We start from the raw sequence: 6,558 nt of genomic DNA, 5'->3' as shown, positions 1-6,558 counted from the left end.
AAAAAAACAAAGGTTCAAATGGCTCTGTGCACTATGCGACTTAACTTCTGAGGTCACAGTCGCCTAGAACTTAGAACTAATTAAACCTAACTAACCTAAGGACATTACACACATCCATGCCCGAGGCAGGATTCGAACCTGCGACCGTAGCGGTCACTCGGCTCCAGACTGCAGCGCCTAGAACCGCACGGCCACTCCGGCCGGCAAGTTGACTCACAGGCACGACGGCGCATGCTGGAATTGTCAAACGTCAGGTGTCTGACTCAGGACAAATAGTTCACCCTCGTGACACATGATATGTCCGAGATGATACGCAGTACCACAGTCGGTACACTTGGAAACTGCCACTGGCTCTTAGTCCAACAAAAGATGCATACCACAAGTCTCACCCACTAGGGAAAGACCTGAAGTTTTCCACCAGAGGAGGACCAGAAGACGACGAAAAGAAAGAATTGCAATCACTTACCACCAAGCCTCGTACCAGAGCCGAATTAGCAGAAAAAACCCGCCTCCACATTGTACAGATGGTGTGTCCTCCACTCATTGAATCTCCCTCTTGATACGAGGGTCACTCCAAAAGAAATGCACACTATTTTGGTAAAAATACAGTTTTCATTCTACATGTGTGAATGTTTTACAGTGTGTAGATACATTCTTTCCGCTTGTTTTCAAACTTAGTTCAACCTGTTCCCGTGAGTGGTGCCGTCGCAGCATGTATTCAAGATGGCTGCTACACTTGACGTTCGTCAGAAGCAACGTGCTGTCATGGAATTCCTGTGCTGCGAAAACGAGACAGCGGGAAACATCCACAAGAGGTTGAAAAAGGTGTATGGAGATACTGCTGTCGATCGCAGTACAGTTAGTCGGTGGGCAAGCAGGTTACGTGATGAAATAGGGTACAGCGTTATTGAGGATTGTCCTCGCAGCGGCAGGCCTCGTACTGCACACACTCCAGACAATGTGCAGAGAGTTAACGAATTGGTGACTGCTGATAGACGCATCACAGTGAACGAATTGTCACGCTACGTTGGGATAGGGGAAGGAAGTGTTTGCAGAATACTGAAAGTGTTGGTGTTAAAAATGTTTGTGCCAGGTGGGTTCCCAGGATGTTGAGAGTAGCTCACAAAGAAACAAGAAAAACGGTATTCAGCGAACTTTTGGAACAGTACGAGAATGGTGGAGATGAATTTCTTGGAAGAATTGTGACAGGTGATGAAACATGGCTCCATCATTTTTCACCAGAGACGAAGAGGCAATCAATGGAGTGGCATCATGCAAATCCACCCAAGGAAAAAAAAAATTCACACCTTCTGCTGGAAAAGTTATGGCTACGGTGTTTTTCGATTCCGAAGGACTCTTGCTTGTCGACATCATGCCATAAATTCTGATGTATATGGGACGACACTGAAGAAACTTCAAGCTCGATTGAGTCGTGTTCGACCACATCGGCAAAAGCAGGATGTTTTGCTGTTGCACGACAATGCACGGCCACATGCCAGTCAAAAAACCATAGAAGCGATCACAAAACTCGGATGGACAACACTGAAACACCCACCTTAAAGTCCTGACCTGGCTACATGTGACTATCATCTCTTCAGGAAACCGAAAGACCCTCTTCGTGGAACAAGGTTTGAAGATGATGACTCCATTGTGCACGCTGCCAAACAGTGACTCCAACAGAATGAGATTTTCACTCTGCAGCGGAGTGTGCGCTGATATGAAACTTCCTGGCGGATTAAAACTGTGTGCCCGACCGAGACTCGAACTCGGGACCTTTGCCTTTCGCGGGCAAGTGCTCTACCAACTGAGCTACCGAAGCACGACTCACGCCCGGTACTCACAGCTTCACTTCTGCCAGTACCTCGTCTCCTACCTTCCAAACTTTACAGAAGCTCTCCTGCGAAACTTGCAGAACTAGCACTCCTGAAAGAAAGGATATTGCGGAGACATGGCTTAGCCACAGCCTGGGGGATGTTTCCAGAATGAGATTTTCACTCTGCAGCGGAGTGTGCGCTGATATGAAACTTCCTGGCAGATTAAAACTGTGTGCCCGACCGAGACTCGAACTCGGGACCTTTGCCTTTCGCGGGCAAGTGCTCTACCAACTGAGCTACCGAAGCACGACTCACGCCCGGTACTCACAGCTTCACTTCTGCCAGTACCTCGTCTCCTACCTTCCAAACTTTACAGAAGCTCTCCTGCGAAACTTGCAGAACTAGCACTCCTGAAAGAAAGGATATTGCGGAGACATGGCTTAGCCACAGCCTGGGGGATGTTTCCAGAATGAGATTTTCACTCTGCAGCGGAGTGTGCGCTGATATGAAACTTCCTGGCAGATTAAAACTGTGTGCCCGACCGAGACTCGAACTCGGGACCTTTGCCTTTCCCGGGCAAGTGCTCTACCAACTGAGCTACCGAAGCACGACTCACGCCCGGTACTCACAGCTTCACAACTGCCAGTACCTCGTCTCCTACCTTCCAAACTTTACAGAAGCTCTCCTGCGAAACTTGCAGTACTAGCACTCCTGAAAGAAAGGATATTGCGGAGACATGGCTTAGCCACAGCCTGGGGGATGTTTCCAGAATGAGATTTTCACTCTGCAGCGGAGTGTGCGCTGATATGAAACTTCCTGGCAGATTAAAACTGTGTGCCCGACCGAGACTCGAACTCGGGACCTTTGCCTTTCGCGGGCAAGTGCTCTACCAACTGAGCTACCGAAGCACGACTCACGCCCGCTACTCACAGCTTCACTTCTGCCAGTACCTCGTCTCCTACCTTCCAAACTTTACAGAAGCTCTCCTGCGAAACTTGCAGAACTAGCACTCCTGAAAGAAAGGATATTGCGGAGACATGGCTTAGCCACAGCCTGGGGGGATGTTTCCAGAATGAGATTTTCACTCTGCAGCGGAGTGTGCGCTGATATGAAACTTCCTGGCAGATTAAAACTGTGTGCCCGACCGAGACTCGAACTCGGGACCTTTGCCTTTCGCGGGCAAGTGCTCTACCAACTGAGCTACCGAAGCACGACTCACGCCCGGTACTCACAGCTTCACTTCTGCCAGTACCTCGTCTCCTACCTTCCAAACTTTACAGAAGCTCTCCTGCGAAACTTGCAGAACTAGCACTCCTGAAAGAAAGGATATTGCGGAGACATGGCTTAGCCACAGCCTGGGGGATGTTTCCAGAATGAGATTTTCACTCTGCAGCGGAGTGTGCGCTGATATGAAACTTCCTGGCAGATTAAAACTGTGTGCCCGACCGAGACTCGAACTCGGGACCTTTGCCTTTCGCGGGCAAGTGCTCTACCAACTGAGCTACCGAAGCACGACTCACGCCCGGTACTCACAGCTTCACTTCTGCCAGTACCTCGTCTCCTACCTTCCAAACTTTACAGAAGCTCTCCTGCGAAACTTGCAGAACTAGCACTTTTGAAAGAAAGGATATTGCGGAGACATGGCTTAGCCACAGCCTGGGGGATGTTTCCAGAATGAGATTTTCACTCTGCAGCGGAGTGTGCGCTGATATGAAACTTCCTGGCAGATTAAAACTGTGTGCCCGACCGAGACTCGAACTCGGGACCTTTGCCTTTCGCGGGCAAGTGCTCTACCAACTGAGCTACCGAAGCACGACTCACGCCCGGTACTCACAGCTTCACAACTGCCAGTACCTCGTCTCCTACCTTCCAAACTTTACAGAAGCTCTCCTGCGAAACTTGCAGAACTAGCACTCCTGAAAGAAAGGATATTGCGGAGACATGGCTTAGCCACAGCCTGGGGGATGTTTCCAGAATGAGATTTTCACTCTGCAGCGGAGTGTGCGCTGATATGAAACTTCCTGGCAGATTAAAACTGTGTGCCCGACCGAGACTCGAACTCGGGACCTTTGCCTTTCGCGGGCAAGTGCTCTACCAACTGAGAAACATCCCCCAGGCTGTGGCTAAGCCATGTCTCCGCAATATCCTTTCTTTCAGGAGTGCTAGTTCTGCAAGTTTCGCAGGAGAGCTTCTGTAAAGTTTGGAAGGTAGGAGACGAGGTACTGGCAGAAGTGAAGCTGTGAGTACCGGGCGTGAGTCGTGCTTCGGTAGCTCAGTTGGTAGAGCACTTGCCCGCGAAAGGCAAAGGTCCCGAGTTCGAGTCTCGGTCGGGCACACAGTTTTAATCTGCCAGGAAGTTTCAGTGACTCCAACAGGTTGGTCCAGAATTTTACCGTGCGGGTATACAGGTGCTGGTTCCAAGATGGCGTAAGGCAGTTGAGAGGGATGTAAATTTAGTGGAGAAATGAAAATATTGTTCCTAAAGGACGTATCTACACAACGTAAAACTTTCAAACATGTGGAATAAAAGATGTATTTTAAAAAAAGTAGTGTGCATTTCTTTTGGAGTGACCCTCGTAGCTGCGTTGGCCTGGTAGCCAATCCGGACACAGTACCAGGGTTCCCACGCTGAGGGAGCAAGGCTATGCTTTGCATATCCTGAGGGGGCCAATCAGCTACTGAAAATCTCTTTTGTCTGAAAAAAGATGATTTTGGACTAGGGAGGCATCGTTCTCACGGGAATCATGGCCACATCTCGTTTATCAAGAGATGTAATCTTTCCAGGGCGACCATTCCCAATTTCTGAAACAAGGCTGTTAAGGTTCACAGACAGTTATGCCTGTGAAGTATATGTTTTTTTCCGCTCTCTAAAAGAACCTGGCAACTTCCTGGCGTCACGGGAGTACTGAGCCAGGTAAACTGTTTTGCAAGCCGGCGCCCTCCTGCCCTGTCCCTAAGTGGGAACAATGGAGTGCCATGGCCTGAGGTCCCTCTGCAGGTACAATTCACAGAGCACTGCTTCCCCAAATCACTAGCACAGCCAGGTTGCTGGATACAATATTTGTGGTCCGCAATTCATCAACTGGTTCAACTGGTTCTGAGCACTATGGGACTGAACTTCTGAGGTCATCAGTCCCCTAGAACTTAGAACTACTTAAACCTAACTAACCTAAGGACATCACACACATCAATTCCCGAGGCAGGATTCGAACCTGCGACCGCAGCGGTCGCGCGGTTCCAGACTGTAGCGCCTAGAACCGCTCTGCCACCCCGGCCGGCCCGCAATTCATCTTGCTCTCTGTCTACACTACGGCCCCTCAGGTACAAGTTCTCTACAGGCTACACATGCAGTTATAAGAACATTCTGATCACAATTTTGCCATGCAAAGAAGGTCATAAGCCACACATACTTGTAGTATTCGGGAATACAGAGATCATGACTTAAAATATGAATGTTAATCTGACTTACAGAGTAGCTAATGTGAAAGAGTGGCTACATCCCCTTCATCGAATAATTACTGCAGGAGAGTGTCACGCTTCAATAAAGAGATTAGTGTGACACAGAGGAGAAGAAATTATGACACTCTAACCAATTATCAAAAAATAAAGAAAATAAAAAGAATACCACACCCTGCCTTGCCCTCATTCAACCAGGAGGTGACATACTCACTGCAGCACACATGTGAAAGATTTGTGATTTGCAGGGTGTTGGAATTGTTTCTGTAAACCATCAGATAATTAACATGCACCTCTGGCTGTAAATACAATGATTGAATGGTTACAATGTCATGCAGACTTTTAAATATGTAACACTTTCACGTCGAAGCCGAGGTCAGAAAAGATTTTTTCCCCTAACCTCAATACAATATCTATGTGCATTGAGCATTCTCTGCCTCAGAGATTTTATTATCCCTGTCCAAGCGGCCATGTAGGCAAGCGGTCTCGAGACATCAAGGGCGAGCCTCCAATATCTGCTGGCTGCACGTGAGGCACCCCTGCGGTGACGTCAAGTCAGCTGCTTGCCCAGAGCTGCGTATGGTATCCATGCCCAAGGTCTCGCTGCGACACACGAGCCCTGCCTGCTGCATTGTGACATGGGCGCCTGTAGTGCGCTGAGACATGTCCAGCCACGGTCTTCTCCTCGGTCGCTGTTTGCAATTCTGTAGCCCTCCTTAGTACATGTTTTAGTGCTGTGTTTTTACAATAAATGTTGACAAAGACACATACATAGAAACTCTTACCAAATATATGAACTGACAGTCATCAAACTTTATAATACTACTGATGGAGAGAAAAAAGGGCGTTGCTGCTGTCTTTCAGTAAAATAAAGAAAGATACAACAAGAAATTAATCTCTTATCTAAAAAGACACCTAAAGATATTCTAGTCATGAAGCCATTGCTGTTGTGTATGTCAGTGTCATGTTCGTTTCCCAACACTCGTCTTGCACCATAATGGGCTACGCCAGCACAGCCTGCACATTCATACTTCAAGCACTCTGACAGCATGCAACACTTATTTAGTTTTTCTACCCACGACCCAGTTTAGCTACCTCTAACCCTTCTACTTTGCGCTACTCTGGACTTTGTTACTTCTGCTGATGCAAATTTATTGGATGGTGATGGCACAGAATCTGGGTCGAATACTGCTCACTGCCATCTGTACACTCTTCTCTGTACTGTCAGCTTAGATCAGACTTTGGCACGAATTCACCTTTCCCTCTAAAACTGACTAATAACTCTCAA

General features: G+C 48.1%; 1 non-coding gene across 1 annotated transcript; it reads right to left on the bottom strand.

Annotated features, from left to right (window-relative positions):
- Nucleotides 1–2,347: 2,347 nt before the first annotated feature.
- On the bottom strand, nt 2,348–2,422 carry Trnas-gga (transfer RNA serine (anticodon GGA)). Its single transcript has one exon. It is a non-coding gene; the product is annotated as a tRNA-Ser (tRNA).
- Between the last annotated feature and the right edge of the window lie 4,136 nt (nt 2,423–6,558).

Source organism: Schistocerca nitens, chromosome 1, assembly GCF_023898315.1.
Source record: "Schistocerca nitens isolate TAMUIC-IGC-003100 chromosome 1, iqSchNite1.1, whole genome shotgun sequence".
NCBI lineage: Eukaryota > Metazoa > Arthropoda > Insecta > Orthoptera > Acrididae > Schistocerca > Schistocerca nitens.
The sequence above is the reverse complement of the archived record's forward strand: the minus strand, read 5'-3'. Positions and strand labels throughout refer to the sequence as shown.